Source organism: Protopterus annectens, chromosome 3.part0 (assembly GCF_019279795.1).
Source record: "Protopterus annectens isolate FY-2018-M chromosome 3.part0, PAN1.0, whole genome shotgun sequence".
Lineage (NCBI taxonomy): Eukaryota > Metazoa > Chordata > Ceratodontiformes > Protopteridae > Protopterus > Protopterus annectens.
In genome coordinates, this window is record NC_056731.1 from 1,763,013,983 (window position 1) to 1,763,038,261 (window position 24,279).

Sequence of the window (24,279 nt, forward strand, 5' to 3'; positions counted from 1 at the left end):
CTGTAATAATGGGAATGATGATTATGAAAGATGTATATGTGCCATCAGTACTTGCTGTAATGATGTCCTGCTGAACAAATGCTATGGACATAGCATCTGGCTCTGTCTTCAGTGGGCCATACCTGTCAAATGTGCAGATCTTCACAGAATGTCAAGATTTAGCCATCATAGTGTTTGTTCAGTTCCTCCAAACATCTATATTAGTCTGGCAAATAACTGAAGGTGGAAGTAATGAAGTCATGACAGACACAGGAGTTTCATACCCGACTCCACCACCTTCAGAACATGATGTTAATGCGAAATGCATCATGCTACAAACTTCATAGGTTTGTAATAGGCATATCTATGATGTGTCCCTATATATCCCCCCTAATGTTAGGCTTTGTCCACATGTGATGCTCTAAGATGTGGATAGGTTATGTCATAGCTGAGGTGCCTGACACACCCTGGGAAAGGACAGCTCACATATGGCAACCACTCGAGTGTCTGTCAAACAGACGTATCTGTGCCACTGCTAGGCCAGTTAATGGGATAGGTTCATAGGTTCATAGGTTCATAGGTTCATACTAGGCTATCTGCCCGAGGGCATTTATAAGCCTAGCCCATTGTTTTGTGGCTTACGCCACCCCTTTAGTATGGGGAACTATACCCATTATTTTGCTGTGCCTCTGTCGAGCAGTGATACTGAGGTAATTCCTGGGGTATATCTGCGATCTCCCATCCATTGGTCAAGATTTCTCTTGAACAAGGCCAGCGAGGTGCTCTGCCTCACATGTACCGGGATTTTGTTCCACAGCATAGGGAGTCTTTGGGTGATGAATCTATCTCTCCAGCACGTCCTATTAATACCCGTGTCGAGGTTTAAGTCTCCCGCCCTTGTGCCTCTGATGGATCTACATTTTTGAGGTGAAGCATATTCATCAAATCTGGGTTTGACATGGCCTTGTATGTTAGGCAAAGGTCACCTCTGAGCAAGCGGTAGCGACTGAATAGAGCTGGAGTTCTTTCAGTCGGGCAGCATAGGACAGATTTTTGAGACCCTTTATCCTTTTGGTGAGGAACTTTAGTGGCCTCTCCAGCTGCTGCAAGTGTCGGGTCAGATACATTCCGAATGGGGCATTGTACTCAATCATTGGTCTGATGAGTGATGAGTAGAGGAGACTATGACCTCCCTTGATCTAGATGAGAATCCCTTCATGATAAGGTGGGCAATGTAGAAGGACTTCCTAACTACTTTAGCTACATGGGTGTCGAATGACAGACTACTATCAACCTGGGTCCCCAGGTCCCTGATAACTTCTTCTGTGCTCAGTGGATTGCCACCTATTTGGTAGCTAGGGGTAACCTTGTTTTCGAAGGGTATGACTATGCATTTTTGGCATTTAACTTTAGGCGTGGCTCTGGCACCAGTTATCCGTTTCTGTGAGACCCTTCTGAAGGATATCTGTGTCAGATGTGTTTTCTACTATGGCCCAGTTTGCAGTCATCTGCAAACTTTGTCAGCCATAACCCTCCTGTGTTTGCTTGTACTTGGAAAAGTAGATGCCAAACAAGAGTGGGCCCAGGACTGAGCCCTGTGGGACACCACTTGTGACAGGCTTTGAGTCTGACATGGCGCCAGCAACTCTGACCCTGTGGGTTCTGTCACTCAGCCAGTTTGCAACCCATCTTGTGATGTATGGGTTAACATTTAAGCTGATGAGTTTTTCAATGATACCCGAGTGGGGTATTGTATCGAAGGCCTTAGCCAGATCGAGGTAGGCTGTATGGACTGCCTTTCCCTCATCAATGGCTTTGGTGACTGTTTGAAAAAGTCAACCAAGTTTAAAAGGCATGATCTGCCTTTGACAAAGCCAAACTGGGTTGGATCCAAAGTCTGCAAATTCCTATGTCTTTATTTATGAGGTCCATTATGATCCTCTCCATGGCTTTGCAGATAAGGCTTGTCAAGCTAATGGGCGGTAATTTCCAGGGTCTGTGGAGGCACCGCCTTTGTGAAGTGGGACCACAGTTGCAGTCGCCACTCCTGGTGCGTATCCAGAGGTAAGACTTTGATTAAACAGCTGTCCTAGCTGTGGGTTTAATTCCTCATTGAGTTCGTGGAGCACACAGCCGGGGACACCATCGGGTCCCATGGATGCTGTGTTTTTGCTTTGGAGAGCAGTTCTCACTTGGGCTGGAGATGTTTGGGGGCTGCACTCATTTGGTATAGATATCTCTCCTTTTGGGGGAGGGAGAAGTTTGCACTGAACCTGTCAGCCAGTATGTTGGCAATGTCTGTAGGATCAGTAATCTTCACATCATTTTGAACTAGTTCTGAGCATATCTGGGAGTTTCCTCCTAGGTTTCTAACATAGCTAAAGAAGGCCTTATGATTGTCTTTTGAGTCTTTAGCTATTTTTCTCTCGAAATTTGCTTTGGATGATTTTATGAGAGCTCTTAGTTTTTACTTATAGTGATCAAGGGTGTCTTACCTTTTAAGGATTTTGCTCTATCTTGTAGTAGCTTCCTCCTTTTGTTGTAGAGTTTGTTTATGGCTGGGGTCCACCAGACTGGACGCTTGCCTTTGGTACAAAGAGTCTTTGTTTTGCTTGGGATTGCCTTATCCATGCAGTCCTGCAGGTGCTGGTAGAAGGCGTTTGTAAGTGATTCAGCGGCTTGAGTATTGTTTTCCGCCGGCTCGGGGCCTGAAAGGAGACCACACTAGTCTTTAGAAGTGTGAAGTCGGCTTTTGAGAAGTTCTTTACTGTGGTCTTTTTATTTCAGGTGGGGTGGGATGAGGACCTCCAGCGAGATTAGTTTGTGATCTGATCTCACCAGTGAGGGGTATACTTCGGTGTTGAACATTGTGCTCCCATGTTCGTGATGATGAGATCAAGTATGTTATCTCCTCTTGTGGGGATGGTGACTAGTTGTTCCATGGCATTTGAGTTTATGAATTCCAGGAACTTTTGGGCTAGGGTGTTTGGGCTTGAGTAGTGTTCCCAGTCTATATTAGGGTAATTGAAGTCACCTAGTATGATGGTGTTTGGTGATACATTTATCCCCTCTAGTGTTTTCAGGAAGGCCATGTGAGTTTCCTGAGTTTGTGAGGGTGGCCTGTAACATGCTACAATTTGCAGAGCAGTCTTGCCTATGGTTAATTGCACCTGGATGGTCTCCGATGCATCGTGCGTTGCCACCAGTCTTGAGGTGTGGGTGTCCTTGATGAATATGGATACCCCCTCCTTTCTTGGTATTGTCCGGATTTTGGGGCGGAGCATGATATGAGGTAAAACCTGATAGCTGGGGTGCTCTCAGGAGCCTTGAACCAGGTTTTTGTCACAGCACAGACATCGATGTTCTCCATACTGAGAAGGGCCTTGAGTGCGTGCATTTTGAAATTTAGACTTCTGGCATTGAGCAGCATTACCCTTAGTTTTTTCCTTTTTGTGTTCTAGGGTGGTAGGTTTAGAATTTGAGCCTTGCCTAAAAAGGCACTATGGGGTGGCAAGAGCCTTTGCCAATATCCGAATCCCAGGGTGACAGGTGCAAGCCGTCCCTTGCGAAGCAGCGTGGCTTGTCCAGCATGTCATCCCAGGCAGACAGATACTGGATCCCCTTTGAATGACACCAGTGTTTAAGCCAATTGTTAAAGCTGATCATCTTATCTCTGTATTGTGGCATCATTCTTGGTGAAGGTAGGATACTGCTCAAGGTCAGGGTCATACCTGCCTGGGCTACATAATCAGAGAGCTCCTCAATGTCTCTTTTCATGTAGTCCAAGGAGGTACATCTCAGGTCGTTTACACCAGCGTGGACAATGACTGAGTCATATTTGTACCTGCTGTTGAGAGACCTGAGTGCTTGTGTTATGTGGCGGATTCTAGCGCCCGACAGGCAGCTTACTGTGACCTTCTCCTTACTCAGTCTGGTGAGCAGGACATCAGTGTGTCTGACTATGGAGTCACCAATGACTAGTGTGTCTGGCATTGTGTTTGGCCTTAAGGGCTGTGACTGTTTGACACTCTGACTGTGAGGTCTATGTGTTGCGGGTGTTGTGTTCTGAGGTGGTGGTTGTTTGGGTGTCTGCTTTGGTGGCCTTTGCTGTTTTGGTAGATTTTTGATCAGAGCCTCTGAGTATGTCTTTGTGTGTTTATGTGTATGATTTGAGGTTGTAATGGTACTATGTGAGACTGGGTCTATAGTGTGTGTGGTAACCTTCTCCTCCTGACTGGATGTTGCCCATATCCATATGTTACCTGTGAATATGAGTATTATACATGTTTGTATTGTAAATCTAGGATACCTATATAGGGCATGAGCATAGTAAAGCACTGTTGCAGATGTGTGTGTTAAACTGCATGTGATATATTGAATTAATAACATGTGCACAGTGTTCTTCTGGACAAAGTTCACAGTTGTGACAGATATCTGTAGTCAATTACACATATACTTGTGTTATGGCAGCTATATTGATACTTTATCAAAATTGACTTCCCTGTTTTGTCACCCAGTGATGTGGACCAATGACCAGACATTCTAGTATAGCCGGTTGAGATGTATGATTGAGCTGCAAGACTGTAAGTACAGTGTGCCATAATGACATAGAACACAAATGTGTACCAGGTATCCCCTGAGCATGTGTATGTATGCGTATGTTCAGCTGAAAGTCACAGATGTAATAACATGGGTCACAAGCAGTCCAGAAAATAGGATGTGCATGTTGCACATGTGTGTAATATCACTGTCACTGCATGTAACAAAATAAAATGTGTACTGCTACTGATGTTTGCATTGCCATGACACTGATATGGGTACTACAGTAGGCATGCTTATCACATAGTAATCAGAGAATTGTACAACTGTGTTATGACCCACTGGCCATGCCTACCACTAACAGCTATACCAACACCCATATACACTGGATATCAAACTGTACACAACCCTGTTGGACTGCCAGGTCTGTGTGCTGTATGCCAATGAGACCACAGAAAGTCATGTCAAAACATTTCTCACCTCAAATGTGACCCATAACCTGTACAATTCTACTGGAAAAGAAACAAAGCTGTTTCATGGAAGGTGAATAACCACTGCCAAGTGAAGATGTGATATGACGTTAGAGTACAACTAAGACAAATGGATGCTGTAATCATCTCAGCAGGTGTTTACACAACATATCAATGTAAGGGTGTGCACACACATTCATCTGGCTTACTGTACTGAGTATTAATTCCCATATGTTTCCACTGGACAGGTTATGTTCCCTACTGAACTGACCAGGCTATAGGGCACATCACAGGTGGGGATTGTGTTCACATGTAATTTTGTGGGGTCATGTTCTAAGTGCACAAGTACCATGCATTGTAACAGGGGTGTGTACACTTCATATCCACTGTAGCTATATGGAATCAGTAGTACTTTACCTGTACAACCATCCTCCACCAACAATAGGGTAATCCCCCTTGGTGGACTGCACCAAGACACAAAGCACATAATAGGTTGCTATAGTGGCTATACAGGGACACATAGGTGCAGACCACAACTTGGAAGCAAGTGCACCTCTATCTGAGCAAGCATGTAGGTTCACAGGTTACTTCCTGTAAGGCTGACTATGACTACAAATCAGACATATCCAAACCACCAGGGCCAATTGCAACCATGTCTACATATATGTATGCAGTCTCAGAGCCAGTAACACAAGTCATCCTGTACTGGGGGTAAAGCACACCTCATACACAAATGCCATGGATACAAGCAACCTGCATCAGATAGGATAGGCGGGGGCAGTGGCGCCCTGTTTACAACATTATTACAGGGGGATATGCACATCAGCTGCACCCCTGCCTGCATCAGTGGTGAGCATGGACATAATGCCAACTGATAGCACCAACAGCAAGTCTTCATGGGCCATGAGAACATCACAGTTTGCCTCCTACATGAACACAGACGTGCTCACAGTTCCATCACACACTACAGTCAAGCACACACATACCACCATCCACACACCATCCACATGGAGGATGGCCACTCTCATCCCTCCACACGGAAATGAATGGTGAATAGTGGATTATCCCATTAAGTGTCCAACAGTGGGGGAAACTGGACAGGTCAGGGCTAGGAGTGTAATGCAAAATGTCAAAGCCATGATAGCTTACAGTGTTATGGTATACTCTGGATTATTTGCAAGTAATATCCACTAACAATGTGCATGTGGACAACCACATCAGGGCCTGTGACCTTTTTTCCTGTTTATGTCTTCCAGGTACAATGTCCCGGGAACGTCTGCCCACATTCACAAACCTGAAAAATGATGCAATCATCCAGTACATCATCATGCATCATGCCATCCTCTTCGGCTGCAGGGCCCAGGATCTGCAGGAGAGGACCACCCTGTGGAATGAGCTCGTCCACAGGGTAAACAATGTCAGCCTGCACAACCGAAATTATGAGCATGTGCAGCATCGATGCACCAATCTGATCCATCATGCCCGTCAGCATGCTGCTGCAGTTAGGAGGGACCAGCTAGCCACAGGTGAGGGTCATGCCATCCAGCTCCCACTGTCACATGCTGAGGAGCTCCTCGCCAGCCTTGAGGCACCCACCCACCAGCCAAGCCAGCAGGCTGAAGACAGCATTGTGGAGGTGGGCGCCACCCACACAATGGATGAGGAGTGTACAGGTAAGGCCCCAGGGAACATTACTCGACCACTGTTGCTTATCTATTTTCATCTGTAAAGTATCTACATGCATATGTCAGATGAGATAGTCAGTTGCTGCAGTGTAGTAATGAACAGATGTGCATAATCTCTAATATTGTGGGTTTGTACTGTTGATGTGCTGAAATGCTGCTCCCACCCTGTACCAATGCCACAAGTGTGGCTACTGGCATTAGTTCTGTATCACAACTATTTAGGTACCTCTGGTATACAACTGGGGCAACAGCCTGTAGCTGGTGAGTATGGAGTTGTTTTGTTCAGGTTTGCCAATGCAACGGAAATGTTATGGCCATTCTATTTGCCAATCACGCATTTAACACACCTACCCATAATGCATGCTGTACATGTTCACTTATCGTTGTTGTTAACTGCACTGCATCACAGTGGTCACCATGGTGGCATATCTGAAGGGTATTTAAGAGTCCTGCAGTATACTTAACAACCTTTCAATGCAAGATGTGTGGACAGAAATTAACATAATGGTGAGAAAAATGGCCTACAGTAGGGGCATGTCTGAAACATTACACTTAAACAGTGGCTACTACAGTGTATACACCACTATTACAATGGCAACTGTTCCTGATATAAACAATGGCAAATCACAATACCACATTCCACACCTTTTACAACCTGTAATATGATCCTAACATCAGCAATGAATGTGTAATATGGACTCCTATGTTAGGGCAACAAATATGGGGAATACATACGTTAACAAACACTGGAAGCATATGTGTGCACACACTCCAAATAACATACTGTAGAAGCAGTTTGTGATGTACTGACAGCATTCACCCTTCTTGAGTACACACCTTCCATCAAGTACAGGGCCTCAATGTCACAAAAAGTCACGGTCTGCTGTCCAAGAAGTCCAAGAAGTATGCCTTTGACATTTGCCCACTCACCTGCAAAAGGGGCAGCTGTGGCAACCGTGGCTTGCACACATCTTACAAACCATGAAATGGATCCCATATCCAAAAGGTAGCACTCAGGAGTGGGAAAATTAGCCTTACCTCACCATTGCATATACCATGGCAAACAGTGCAGACAGTCATGTATGTGTGTATGAGGTATAGGACAACACTGATGTAGAAAATAAACAGATGACTATCCAAAACAGATGACAAAATATGTTGCAAACTGGTCATGGAGGCTGCCCAGAAACATGCAGCAACACTGAGGGACTTGGAGGAATGTCTAGCAAGTACAGCCAGTGCAGTACCTGTGTCGACAATTGCCTGTATTCTGCAAAGGTGTGGCCTATGGGTTAGGGTAATCAGACGGAAGAGTTATCCGACATGATACATCATCCAGGACTCTCTACAGGTAGCATAAGCATAACATCAAGTCTCCCAAAGGCATGTGTTGCAATGTGCAATGGTGTCAGGAGACCAAGCTCAAACCTACAGACAGTATTCATAAAGGTACATGTGGTGCACAAGCATCATCTCATCCCACCTCAGGGCCACCATCCCTAATATTTAGCTTGCTGTTGCCAGTCTATACCTTTAGGTTTGCTGTTCATTACCTGGAACTAGGCCGGTACACATGGTGTTTGGAATTTGGAACACTGGAAAATAACACTCATGTATGGCCCATAGTTGTCAAGCATCTGCAATAAGGCTGAGGATGGGGAGGGGTGTCGGCTTGAAACACAACAGTGAATTGAAGCATACATCCAAAGCTTGATAAGAATGGCTGTATCTGAACACAGTGAAGGTTATGAATTGTGCCAGACATAACCCTGACTCTACAGCAATAGTGAAGCCACTGTGTGAACTCCAAGGGCTGTGCACATGAGTTGACCTTGCAATCTGGCAGAGTTGGGGGACATTTGTAGGGCAGATTGACCAAATAATGGCAAGTGAAGATGAGCCATGCTAGTATACCCCTTCCAGGAAGAGTGACTGCTGTAGTTCACTTAACAGGTGTTTCAACAAACCATTGTGTTAATGGTGTACACACTTATGCAAACCACATATTGTATGCATCTCATTCAGCTATGCTGTGACTAACAAATTTGTTTGATACTGCATTGGATTGCACATATCATATGTCACATGCCAGGTGTGTGTAATGTTAACAAATGCAGTTTGTGTCCCCATTGCATATCACAGAAGAGGCTGACATGTCAACAAGGGTGTGTGCACCTCTCATATCCACACTAAGCTTTGAAGGTTGTCAGTGTAACTGGATTGTATTGCACATACATGCACTGCTGATGATAAGATCTGCAAATCAAAGGACAGGCATTAATTACTGACATCAGTCCTTATATAATTCCAGGTATGATCAACAGAGAAAACATAACTGCCACACATATACACATTCAGCAATGGTATGTACACTTGTGTGGTATAGTGCACATTACATGCCAGTCTGATATACATGTGCACAGCAATACTGTGTACATGGGTGCAGTGTATTCCAGGGGTAGGGGCATCACCTACTAACACATCTCATGCATCACAGAGATGTATAATGTTGGTAACAAGGACTGAGTATGGCTGCAGTGCATGCTGTTGAGTGCCATATGTCATGCATGTTGACTGTTGGGTAATGAGAGATCTGTGTAATATATTTGTGCCAACTCACCTGTAAGTGTGTGTGTGTGTGTTTGTGTGTGTGTGTGTGTGTGTGTGTGTGTGTGTGTGTGTGTGTGTGTGTGTGTGTGTGTAGAAGTAAACCATAATGTACAGGTCTTAATTTACATTTCTTGTCTGCCCCTCACAGGTGGCGAGGTGGGTCATAGTCCCCCCTGCAGGCAAACTGATGTTAGTGTCCATACAGACTCTGACAATGATGATAGGCATAGTGAGCCACAGGCACAGTTGTCATGGACTGAGTCTGTGCCATTGGTTGACATCCCACTTTTATCCATTTCATCCCCGCACGCTATTGCAATGCCCATACATACCCCATCACCAGTGGCCATAGAAGAGGAACAGTTGGTGGGTGGTGGCATGGGACAGGAAAGTGTGGTGACTATGGCAAGTGTGTCTGTACACAGCAGACATAGCCGGATGACCGGTGAGGTAACACACAGGCAGATGTACAGGGGTGCTCATAGGAGGGCTGCTGGCCATCATGGCCCTGGCATAAGTGCCACAGCAGGTGTCACTAGACACATGTTTCGGGCCATCATGGAGGCACAGATACATATGGAATGTTACAAATGGGATAGTCTGTGGCTCCAGAGGGCTACTCATCCTGCTGCACGTGACAACATCCGTGATGTTGCAGGTGCCCACTGTTATTTTGCAGAGCTCATGGATAGACGGTTTGGTAAGATGGTGGCAATCCCCAACCATGTGATGTCTGTGGTAGAGCATGTGGTGGGAGTAGGGCACTGGCCACGTGGACGTAGGTCAGCAACACCAAGTGGAGGTCTACGTGGATGTGCAACAACTCACAGCCACTCCCCGCTGCAGGGGGTGCTATCCACACCACAACGCAGCTGACCATGTGCACATGGTCCTGGCCAGTCCCAAGAGGGATGCAGATCCAGAGGACAAGTGTCAACATCAGAGGAGAGTACCATATCTGGGCTTCTGCCTGGTAGTACACATGGAACCCCTGGCAGGCACAGTTCCCGTGTCCATGGCTGAACATGGTGAACTGTACACCCTGCCATGTACGGTACACAGCTGTCCAACAAACTCCTGTATAGGGCAGCCACATGGCAGAAATATGTGCATACATACACACACACACACACACACACACACACACACACACACACACACACACATCAGCAACACAGCTAGGGCACCTCCATACCTATACACACCATGTCTGCACAGCCCATTTACTAAAGAACCACCTAACCCACACACATGATGTCAACCAAATGGCTCAGCCCAGGCCTCTGACAAACCCACAACACACCCTGTGCATATGATGATACCTGTGCCACATCCCTGTCATCCATACCATCGATGCAGGGACATGCTATTATGGTTCTGATGCACAGGTTGAATCTACTAAGGTTTAGCAATGTAATGCTGTTTAACGTGTTTTCAGCTGGAATGATTAATGCTTACATGGCAGGGTGTGTAGCTGTCCAGCTATGATGCATTATAGCTGTTATTATCACTGACTGATTGTGGTCTCCATAATGTATTCTGATTGTGTTCTAGGTGTCTATGTGTCAGCAGGATGTTGGTCTGCTGTCCTTTCCTACATGGGGTGTGGCACTGTGGTGACACTTTGACTGTATCATATCCCGGGTACAGCTGAACACAGGTAACAGGTCTGTATAACAGTTACTGCATGTGCCACATGGCTGATAGGTCTGAGGGGTGTATACAGGTGAGTACATGGTGGCTGATGCAAGCAGCTCTTCTACAGTGGACAATGGTAAGTATGCTGTGTGGCACACACCAAATGTTTGTGAGTAACACACACACAGAGGCTTTGGTGTTGATGCAATACACAATGAATACTGTTCACATGGATGTCCTTCATTTTGCAGTGAACTCATTTTGGCCTATGTAATTCCACCAAGACCAAACTGCCAAAACACCATATCAGTAAATAATCAGTCCACCAGTTTAATGTCATTGACAATAGTACTGGCAGGGTATATGTCCTCTTCCCCAATGTAGTGCAAACCTGGAGTTGGTAAACAAAGTTGTGCTGGTGTGGGTGGCACAGCCCCCCACTTTGGAGGGTGTGGGGTGGCATAGAAACACACATAGTGTGATTGACAACTACTTAACCTGTTAGCATAAACTGTACAGTATAATGGCACACTAAGCAGGGGTATACGCACACCAATAACCCCAATGTGGGTGACTGTGCCCACAACAACCACAACCATGTATATGTACCAACTCCAGTATTGCTGTGCAGCTGTACAGTGTGGAAGAGGGCATTTACACATGCACTACTAGTTTTGATTGAATGCATTTCCACAAGATGATTGCTTTGGAATGTTACCTTTTGCCAGTTAGGTCTCAGACAAATGATCTCCTGGGACACATATTTTCTTCAAACTGAAGTAGACCCTTCACATATACACACACTTACTTGGCAACACTGAGAGTAGAACCCCTACCTAGGTACTTATTGCTACTAATGTGTTTGGCCTTAATTGCACACACCACAGAGCTTTTAGGGTGAGGTGTGTCCCAAGTTTCCTTTTATGTGAAGAACATCACCAGGCCTTGTATGGTATGGTAATGGGGGTTATGCTGGGTGTTAATGAACAATACATAGTATGACATACTGTCATATACACATTGACAAACACATACAGTCATAGACACATTTGACAGACCTGGGTTTAGTAGTGCTAACTACCTTGTCAGTGAGTCCATTCTGGGACAGTTATTGCACACAGCACATGCATCATTGGGCTGGATAGTGTAATCATTTACCTGTATGGTTGATGGTGACAGCAGTTTTCATACAATGGACCTTGGGACATGTATTGGGGGTACCCTGGTGTAAAGATAGTATACACCATGGTATCCCTAGTGCATGTACTGGGGGTACCATGGTGTAAAGACAGTATACCCAGCACCCACACCCTTCACTGGATATTGTACTCACTGAAACCCAAGATAATGGTCTGACATACATACAATCACACATTGACCAGGACTGCAATACAAACCCTTGTCTATCTAATCAGTGTTACTACAGGGATATGCATTTATTGCACATGCCACAGGGATAGTAGGGTGAGGGTTTGTCATGGCTTTCCTAATGTCAGAAGCATCACTATCCCTTATAATGTATGGTAAGGTTTATTGTGTTAGGAGAATGTAGCCTCAGAATGCTATCTCCTACAAATATGCACACTCACACACAATTGCACACACATACACACACTTTCCAGGACTCAGAGGGTAACCCACACCTATCTACCCATTTGTAGAACAGTGTTATGCTGGTACTGTAAGCTCTAGGTAGTCTGTAGGGTGAAGAGTGTAACTAGGTACATTTAATGTCAATTACAGCAGCAGTATAGCAACGAGGGGTGTAGTGGGTGAGAAAGCCCTCAAGAGTATTTTCAACTACAAGTTTACAAACACACAGACACTGTTATTCTCAATAATGCACACTGACACATTTGTCAGCACTGATGTCCATAGGTACAGGTGTTCCTAGGTGTGTACCAGGTTAATGTCCATGGAAAGATGAGATGAGTAGGACATGTGGGTACACTGTTATCATGCCACCTGACATTTGTCAGCAAGACATCTATCAACTGATGTCACTTGAATGATCCCCTGGGTGACAGTTAAATTCAACATCCAATCATCTGCTTTTCTCTTGCAGAGGGCCAGTGAGGTGCTCCAATTGACATGTATGCAACATATATTACATAACATGGCCAGTGTCTGGGTTAGAGACTTGTACCCAAGCATGTTCTGTTGACTGTGATAGTCTGGTTGAGGTATCCATGGCATGTGGTGCATACAGGGTGGGGCTTCCTAGCTGTGGCATTCATAACACAGCTGGGCAGACATATCAGTGTCAGTCAATCAGAGATTGTCTGTAAGCAGCCAAGATGGATACCTGACATCTGCACATCTGTACAGAGGACAGACAGAAATTAGCTAGCCAACAGGTTATGCATTAGGATGAATGTTTTGACAGATAGACATCTGACACTGATAGGTATGCCAATACTACATGACAGCAGCCCTCAATGACATGTCCTAAACACATATTAGTCTACAGTTAATATTCACATATCAGATCAATATCCAATAGGAGATACTTAATAACATACAGTTAACAGACTAAGAACACAATAGTCAGTACTCAGAGTCCAGCTTTGCATGCAGTTGTATGATTCCAGTACTACAATCTGCAATCTACTCTTACTTGGAAAAGCACCGTTAAAGGCAGTAATGTAATGATACAATGCATGCAAGTGTGACTGCATATAACCTGGGATACTACCCATGTATGAAACACATACAAATAGAAAAGATTGTGGTACTAGCCATGTATACTCAGGTGTCTCATACAGTATACTCACACCCCTTGCTACTGTAATGACAGCACATAGAAGCATGTTATGTACATGGAATTAAATACACTTATTAAAGATGTGATTACCTTGCTATTTTATCAGAATGGAATGTGATCACTGGTTGCCAGGGCTGAGCTATGCTTAGCAGGTGTAAGCATTGCTTAAATGTAAACGCTAAGCAGATTTGTGCACTGGTAAGCAAAGCCTACACATTGTAAGAGCCTTTTCATTTAAACTTATGTTAACACCACTTACTGTTGCGCAAACCTACTTAAAGCTGCTCAAACCTGTCTTAACCACTCTGTATCCAACAGGCCTTCTTCTGCCTAGCAACAAAATAAACAGCCCTTGCAGGCTTGAACCCAGGACCCTGTAGACTACAGTCACAGCACTTAAACAATTAGCCATCTGAGCTGTACAATCATCTGTTGCTTGTTCAAATATATCATTCAGTACATGTACTGAATAGTAATGAACAACTGCTTTGACTACTACAATTGTTTACTACTTGTTAGTGAAAATAGTGTTGAATCAGTCATGTTTTAATATCTAAATATACACGTATCAGTTAAATATGGTGGGATACATCTGAGAAGGTATATACAACACTCATGTTTACACATAAGGATATGGATATATATATATATATATATATATATATATATATATATGTGTGTGTGTGTGTAGATATATGTATACATGTACATGCACACATATATGTTTATATATATATATATATATATATATATATATATATATATGTGTGTGTGTGTGTGTGTGTGTATTTATATATATATATATATATATATATATATATATATATATATATATATATATATAAACATATGCCCATAACATGTAGTTGAGTCATACCTCAGCACCATAACTCACAACCACTTAGTGCAAGGGAACGTAATGTAAGTATTGCAGTTATAAATGTAGAATGTTGCTACAGTAACAGGTTGTGTCAACAGAAGGCTCTTCTGAAACTGACATGTTTGCCATCAGTTACTGACAGACATCATAAAATCATCATAGTGAAGTACCACACAAATCACAGTAATGATCCTGTGGAATACAGCACAAATATGACCAATAAATGTGAACAGTCTGAAACAATCTGGTCAGTCCAGAGGTATATACAGAACTCCTTAGTGCAAGACATTTAGACCAAGCCTGACAAAGGAGATGTTTACAGCCATAAAATGGGGATATAACACAAATACTGGAGTAGACAAGCTCACATAGTTGATGCATTCACACCCTCCTGTCTGTCCTGACACATATTAACTGGAGGAGCAGAGGTTCCCAAGCCCACATACTTCCCACTAGTTAGTGACATACATCTTTGCAGCATCCCACTGCTTTTTCAGAAATACACAACACATATGGTGGCCAGGCAACAGTACATCTGACAAATATCTGGCCATAACATCACACTAGGTAAATACACTGAGCTGTTAGGCATGTCACCAAGTACTGTGTAAACTACAGGCAGATTGCCACAACACTGACCCACGTTTCCTATGTGGGAATAAACATGTAATTGCAAGTATACCAGGCACTACAGGCATATAACTGGATGGAGTAAAATACACTAGTGTGAAAGTGCATACCCACAACCAATCTCAACACATTCACAGTCACATTATGGTAAGCCTAATTAACAGTACAGTATATGGACTGTGTGAACAAAACCATCCTCATATTTGCCACTCACACACTAACCCTACATACACTGGCCCAATTCACAGTGTAGTCTGATGGCTGACTGTGGTATGGAATATGTCTCAGTCTGGCCCTACAAACATATACGCTGATAGGATACCAGAAACTAGAGCAGCATGCAATGTCAGATATTAAAGGACCAAGAACAGTGACATCTACCACAGTCTGTACACAGGCCAAGTAACATATTCACAATACACTGCTACACAATACTGACACTCTGTCAACAATCTCCATAAGTACACAGATCTCAGTAGTGTACAGGCTACAACAGAATGTCCAGGTTTTGTCCTCAGATATAAGGTCTGCTATATATAACATGTCCTGCTGTCTGATATATCACTGGCTTGTTATCAGGAATGATGTCAGTAAATAATGATATAGTGTACATATACACCTCTTACTACATGACATATGGGCAAATGGTGACAGGCTTGGAGACAGAGGCACAAACACTGGGGCAATATTGATATATTGCTGTGATAAACTGAGACAATTGCTGGTGTAACAGGGTTTGTTGTGACATATCCCTTCTGAGGGATATGAATTATTTACTGACTGCAAACATCAGAGTATGCTACTGCATTTCTAAAGACAGAAAATGTGTGAGTAACACACCACATCTAAGACTCCAAACTCTGGCCAGTCTGCAGATAGCCCTATAGGTGAGAGTTTCCTCAACCGCATAACAACGTCATGCCAGATGATAAATCATGCAGAACAGCCATATCCACATAAACCCTGTTAAACCATTACTTCAAATATAGAACAGCAATACTTACATTCTGTCTCCATGTCTGGAACATCCCCCTCCTGTTTGTTGGCCTGTCTCCACAGTGTTTGTTGTAAGAAGTATGTCCAACTACCCTCTGTGATGCTGTTTGTCAGACACCCACATGAAGTCCTGCTCACAGTGAAGGAAAAGAGCCAACACCCACATGAAATGCTTAGTTATAGGAGTGTGTTTCCATGCAATTGGCTATAGGAATGATACCACAGCTGTTCCACATGCAATTAGCAAGTGGGGGGTTCCAATTCATGCACAGACCATCAGCTGATCATGAGCATTACTTACAAAAGTCAAGCTGCTGCCTAGGTAAAACAGATGTATTTTTCCACATCTAACAGAGAGGAGGAGAGAGAGAGAGAGATACACAGAGAAAAAGGAAGAAAAGAAGGGAGAAAGAGCCAAATGTGTTTGTGTATGATCCGTGGGTGGAGAGTGGCATTTGGTTATTATAACGGTTGCCTATATTGTTTACTAATCCATACTGTCACATAGTAATTGCACATAGCAGTAGACATTTATGGCTGTGGATTGTCTACAACAACCTCTACAATGTTTGAAAACTGTTGGCCTTGTAATGTGGACATTGGGACATATAGGTCCTCAGTATAATAATGTAGCAAAACCCACACTGCAATGGATCCTATTTTGCAATCACCCCAACACGCACACAGGATACTGATGACACACACACAAACACACACTTACCTGTACTGAGTTTCAGACCCCTACATGGCTATGTTTTGCTATTGCAGTATTACACAGTTATTGCACACTTGCATGTTGGAGAGCTGTCCAAAGGTATCTTTGAAGGCGAGTGACGTCAGCAGCAGTGGGTATTGTATTCACCATCCACTCATCTGGGTTGCTATTGTGGGTGGCTAATGATGTGCACTGCTTCCCATGTATGTGATCTATATTCCATAACATGGACAGTTCTTTGATGTGTGGAAGTGTACTTGAAGTCTCTGGAGCATGTTGTATGGACATATTGTTATCTTCTGATGTAGCATTCCTGACCTCATTTGGTAAGACCTAGATATGTAACTGAGGTTGTGCTTGTACCTACATTGATAGTGTGATACGGGTATTCAATGGAGTTAGTGGTGTCTGTCCATACAGGGCATGTGTATAAGGTATGGTAGTCCCTTTGTGGGGTATGTTTGCAGACTTTACAGTTGTTGTAGGTGTCCAGTGGGGCAAAAGGGCCACTGTACACATTTATTTGGCTACTGAAGGGATATACCATGATGCTATGTCCTTTTTCTTGCTGGATAACACACACTCAGTCAGGAGATATAACACATAAAAGTACTGTCTGATGTCAGTGGCACTGTTGTGGTCAATAGGCATGTAGTCCACTGCAATCACACCGTGGTTACTATCTGTGAGGCAATATGCAGGGAACTACCAATATAGTGGTTGTTGCCTAGCCAAGTGTGTTTGTGTATGAGACATGGATAGAGAGTGTTCTCTGAGTAATAGAAGGGTCGCCTACATTGTTCACCAATCCATACTGTCACATGTAGGGCTACGGAATGTCTACACCAACCTCTCCAGTGTTTGACATCTGTTGGCCTTGTAATGTGAACATTGTGACATATAGGCCCTCAACAAAATAATTTAGCAAAAGCCACCCCACAATGGATCCTGTTATTACACAATCACAGCAACCCCCACACAGGATATTGATGACACCCACACACACACACACACACACACACACACACACACACACACACACACAAACACACACACACACACACACACACACACACACACACACTTGCCAGTACTGCGATTCAGACCCCTACCTAGCTACAGTGTACCACATTTATCACATGCATCATGGAGCTTATAGGACGGATGTTGTCCCAAGGTACTTCTAAGGTGAGGAACATCACCAGCCCTTCTAAATACTGGCATTGGGTGATGTAGTGGGTGAGAGAGCCCAAAATAATTTTACCCTACACACATTTACCAGAGGTGAGGTTCAAACCATTATGTTACGCATTTTCCACATGCACCACTGACCTTACATGGTTTAGGGTTTGCAACAGGTACTTCTAAGGTGGATGATATCTGCAGGACTGCTAAAGTCATGCACTGAGATGTGTACAGGGTGTAAATGGGGTCAAAATCTTTGAGGTACAGACATACATATGTACACACACACTTTCCATGGATGAGATTCAAACTCATACCTATGTAGTTACTGCTACTACATTGTTCCACATTTATGGCACACTCCATGGAGCGTACATGTTAGAGAGCTATGCCAAGGTATCTTTGAAGGTAAGTAACATCAGCAGCAGTGCTAAATGAGGTGTAAGGATCAGTAGTAATTGTGAATGTCTATAAAATCAGGTATCATGAAAGAGACACACACTCTCTGACACAAACACACACAGTTTCACAGTTGCCATGTCCAGGATTAAAACTCCTACCTAACTCGTATGCTACACTATAGTATGACACGATTATCACAATCATCACTGAGCTTATGTGTTAGAAAGCTGACCAAAGGTATCTTTGTAGGTGACTGACATCAGCAGGAGTGCCAAAGGAGGGATAAGGTGATAGTAGTAAATGTGAATGTCTATAAAATCAGGTATCATTAAAGATGCACACAGTCTCTCACACAAGCACACAGTTGCCATGGCTGGGATTAGAACTCCTAACTAACTAGTATGCTACACTATAGTAGTACACAGTTATCGCAAGTGCCACAGAGCTTATATATTAGAGAACTGTCCAAAGGTATCATTGAAGGTGACTAACATCAGTAGCAGTGCTAAAGGAGGGGTAAGGGGAGAGTAGTAAGTGTGAATGTCCATAAAATCAGGTATCATCAAAATCACACACACACACTTTCTCACACAAACACACACAGTTTCAAAGTTGCCATGCCTGGGATTAGAACTCCTACCTACCTAACTAGTATGCTACATTGTAGGATTACACAGTTATCGCAAGTGCCATGGACCTTATATGTGGGAGAGCTGTCCAAAGGTACCTTTGAGGGTGACTAACATCAGCAGCAGAGCTAAAGGAGGGGTAAGGGTAGAGTAATAAGTGTCAATGTCCATAAAATCAGGCATCATCAAAGACACACGCACTCTTTTACACAGTTGCCATGTCTGGCATTAGAACTCCTACTTAAGTAGTATGCTACACTGTAGCATTATGCAGTTATCACAAGTTCTACAGAGGTTATATGTTGGAGAACTCTCCAAAGGTATCTTTGAAGGTGACAAATATCAGCAGCAGTGCTAAAGGAGGGGTAAGGGGAGAGTAGTAAGTTTCAATGTCCATAAAATCAGGTATCATCAAAGACACTCACACTCTTTCACAGTTGCCATGTCTGGGATTAGAACTCCTACCTAAATAATATGCTACACTATAGCATTATGCAGTTATCGCAAGTGCCATGAAGCTTATAGGGCTGGCACTTCCCCAAAGGGTTATTTCAAGGTGTCTGACATCAGCAGGCATGCTATAGTAAGGCAATGGGAATTGTAGTGAGTGTGAATGGCCTCAAATTCATTCACCTCCACACATAGAGTTTCACAGTTGCCATGTCTGGGATTAGAACTCCCACCTAACTAGTTTTCTACACTACAGTATTACACATGTATTGCAACTGCTTATAGGGCTGAGACTTGGCCAGAGGGTTATTTCAAGGTGAATGACATCAGCAACAGTGCTAACATGGGCAATGGGAAGTGCAGTGTGTGTAAATGGGCCATGAATCATTCCTCTGGAAACACACACACACACATACTCAGTCACACACAACTTTACACTTGACAGGACTGGGTATACAAATGCTAGATGAATATTAATTTGTACTTTCATGTTACATAGTTATCACAAACACCACAGACACTATATGGCTGAGGGCTACCAAAAGGGATGTCTACAGTGATTGACATCAGCACATCATGTGATATCAGCCAATTGGATGTGTGGTGGGTGGGACAGGACTCATAATGGAAATCTCTCGGTCACTGACTGTCTCTCACTTCCACACATCTGTGTGTGTGTGTATCTTTGACATATTATAGTGTGTTGGCCTTGGATATGTGTGAGTATTACTATCCAGTGTTTGTGCAAAGCATGAATGGGGTACATTGGGGTGTGTGTGCACAGACATCTGCGACTGACAGATATCTATAGTCCACTCTGTTGTCAGACATATGCAGGAGCATGCCCAGTATGACCTTCTGTATTGAGTGTGTGAATACATTCCAGGTAGGTTGTACTCTAGTCCAGGGTTTGCTGTTCTACATTTACAGCTAACAACCTGTTTCTGCAGGATATCTGTAGATAGGTTGAAAATATGGATTCACAATGGGTGACAGATAGTGGAATACTGTACCTATTGCTGTCTGTGCTGCTTGTGTTACATGGATGGTGTTAGCAGAGATATTCAGACATATGTGCTGTTTACACTGTGATGTATTATGTCATCAACTACTGACATATATACATATTTCCTCACAGTTATTTCCTGGGAAATACAAGATGAATGAAGCTATGTCCAGTATTGTGGTCTACAGCCTACATATTCTTGTACACTCATGCCATTCTGGAAGGGTAGCTGCAGGCACTTGCTGATGGGTCTGTGTAAATGGTCCAGGACCTTGGTACTATGGTGGCTGAGGATACCCATCTTGTACATATATCAACGTAACAGAATGGCCGTATTCTGCTGTGGCCATACCTCTCAGCTGTACAGATTCACCTTTGTTACCCAGAGGCAGGGCTCATATATCTTGTCAGTTCCCCTTCACATTGTGGTTTACAAGCAGGATTATAGCCACCCATTACTGGGTTTTTAGGCAGAGGTAGTATGTCCACACATCAGAGTTTCAGACTTTACACACTCCATGATGCCCATGCTTCAACACCCCCCATTATTCTATCCTCTTCCTAACATTATGTGAGCAATATCTGAGAAGTATCCCTATAGCTGGCCCTTCATCGCAGCAGTACTTAGCGGTTGGTCCACAGTTCATGCAGTAGGACATGGTGGCCATGGTACTGGGATTTGTCAACATGGCCCTGCATTTGTGTTCTGTTGACTGTGTTACGTTGTTAGTTGGGACCCCATGAGATGCCACACACTGGTAGTACAGGTGAGGCACAGGCCATTTGGTAGTAATGCAGGCCATCTGTAGCAGGCCAGTGCATTCTATCACTCCTACATTCCCAGGCTGTGAGCCAATGGATTCCCCTGGGGTGACAGGGTAAGTGTGCGTGGTGGTAACGGCAATAGTTCCTGTCCATATTAATCCATTGGTCTGGATACTGGCAGGGCGCTGCTTAAGGCTAGGGACACACCTGCATGGGACACTTCTTCAGCATGCTGTATTCTGTGGGTATTCCCATACACAAGTGGGGATCATACTGTACTCATTCCCAACAGGAAGGATATGACCTGTGATAAACCTGTGGCTGATGGTGGGGTGAGCTGAGTGCATGTGTGATATAAAAGCTACTTACAGCTGACTCACATATATACATGGGACATTCCCCCTTATGCTGCCTTGTATGGGGACATAGGCAGTCTCTCATTTCTTCATAACTGTACCTTTTGTAGTCTGCCAGTGATTGGCCAGACTACACCAGTATTCCATACTACACAGACAACTAATGTGCTGCAAACCTGTATGTACAATTCCAAAATTGTGTGCAGTTGACAGTTACATTTTATGTACTCTGTCTAAGGTACTTCCACCTGTGTACTGTGTGTATGTCTGGGCCCACATTTATGGCATGTCCATCTTTCAGACGGTGACAGATATTGACATCTGGACAGTGAGTATTGACGACTGCTGACATGTGTATTGCTGAAAAGCATTGTGATTGGCACTGCAGTTATCAGAACATGGCCCTGTTATCCACAGTACTGCCCATAGGCCCCTGAGATACAACCCTCCATGCCTACATGCTGACCACTTCCACACAGCATTGAACACACAATAATCTAACACACGGATCCCTGCATATTGTACACGTGCAACAATCTAGCCTGTAAATTGGGCCAGCTCAGGTAATCTGTGGTCCACTGTTATTACACCTCACACTTACATGTTACTGCATTTCTACATAGCATTATGGGGCGGGGTACACCTGATGACTTTAAACATTTGCTATGACTGTACTGGTATTTCAGGTACTCTGTTGGCTTCCATTTCGTTTTGTATTTTGACCTATCATGCAAAATGGAGGCATATCAGTAGAGTATAGATCTTAGGTTTTATTGTCCTACATTTCAGTTTCAGACTTCTTACCCTTCAGAACTAACATACAACTGCTAGAACTGTTGTAGTCTGTCTGTGTAGATCTAGAGGAGGCCTTAGCCCAGCCTTTCTTTATGGTCATCTACACCTGTCCTGCTGGCTGAGGTTGGTGTTGGGTATGTATGCCTCACTGGCATGCATGTGTGTGTCCTATGGACACACATTTGGGCCACCACATGTACTACATTGGGATTTGTCACCTTGTCTAGTACTGCCTAGTATATTGACACCAGTATTTGTTATGGATTTCATGCTGCACATACAGGTGTCCACTATCTGCTGCCATCCAATTCAGCCACCCAATTCCCTTGCATGCTGATGTCTATACCATAGATACAACTATCAGAACATACTACTCCATTCAGCAATTGATAGGAAGAGTGACTTACTTTGTGGCTGTGCCAGTATTGAGGATGGTGCTGGAGGGGAGGGCTGATTATGTCGGATGCACATAGTACACTGCCTAAACATGGGAAAGCACAGGTAGTGTCATGTTTGGCATCCCTTTTACTGTATGTGTGAGTCAGAGAGAGGTGTCATTCCCTGGGTCCCTACCATGTCAGTGTATGTGCTATGCGTTGCCTCTTTGCCAAGGCCTGGGCATACTGGGCACGCCTCCTTCTGCCTATATTGTCAGGCTCAGGTTGTTCCTCCTCTGAGTCCCTCTGTGCCTGTGATGGCCTTGGCAATGGTGGGGGACTGTGTGGCCTTGCCCCGTGCTGTTCCTGCTGCAGGTGTTTCCACAGGATCATATTATGTAGCATGGTACATACTATGAACATTTGTGTACATGTAGCTAGAGAGTACTGCAAGGCTCCACCGGATATGTCCAGGCAGCAGAACCGTGACATGAGCATCCCAAGCACATGCTCTTTTATGATTCTGGTTTCTGCGTGTGCCTCATTATGGAGTTCTTGTTCAGGTGTGTGTGCATTTCTGATGGGTGTCATCAGCCACGGCTCCAGTGTGTAACCAGCATCCCCCACTAGGTGGCCATATGGGATGCCCCCAGTGGCAAATGACTGGAACAGCTATGTCATATGCCAGATGTGGGAGTTGTGATAGCTTCCAGGGCTGCCAGCACACACATTCAAGATAATGCGCTGGGCATCTCACACAACCTGGCAGTTGCTGGAGGGGAAGCCTTTGCAGTTTATGTAGACCCTACCCCACTCACCTGGTGGTGCTTTGATGTGTATGTGTGTGTAGTTTATAGCACTCACTACCTCAAGGTATTCTGCTATTTTGTGGAAGAGATTCATATTGTTGGTCAATGCCTCACAGGTGTTGAGGAAATATATGTGTTCACCGGCATGTGCTGACATGGCATCCAGGAACTGGTGGAGTACCCTGGATACTGATGCCTGTGAGATCCCCATGGTATCCCCAGTTGGCCTTTGGAATGCACCTGTGGCTAGCATTCTTAAGCCTTCACATACCTTGGTATCCACTGGGATGTGTTCTCCTCTGTTTTTTCTGTGTGTGAGATGTGGCCAGCAAGCTCAACAATTTGCTGTAGGATGTCCCTGTCCACCCTATAGCGCTCCACTGTCTCCAGCTCATGTAGCCCCTTGTAGGTTACCCTGGGTCTGTACACTCTTCTCCTTCTCCTCACCGTGGGTTGGTCCTCAGCATTCACATCCTCACCACCCTCAGTCTCTTGCACACATTGATGTATGAGAGCGACAGCAGTCCCTAACATTCTGTTAGTTTTGTCAGGTAAAATTTCCTCATCTGTATACACTAGTGGTTTAAAGTTTGTGGGAA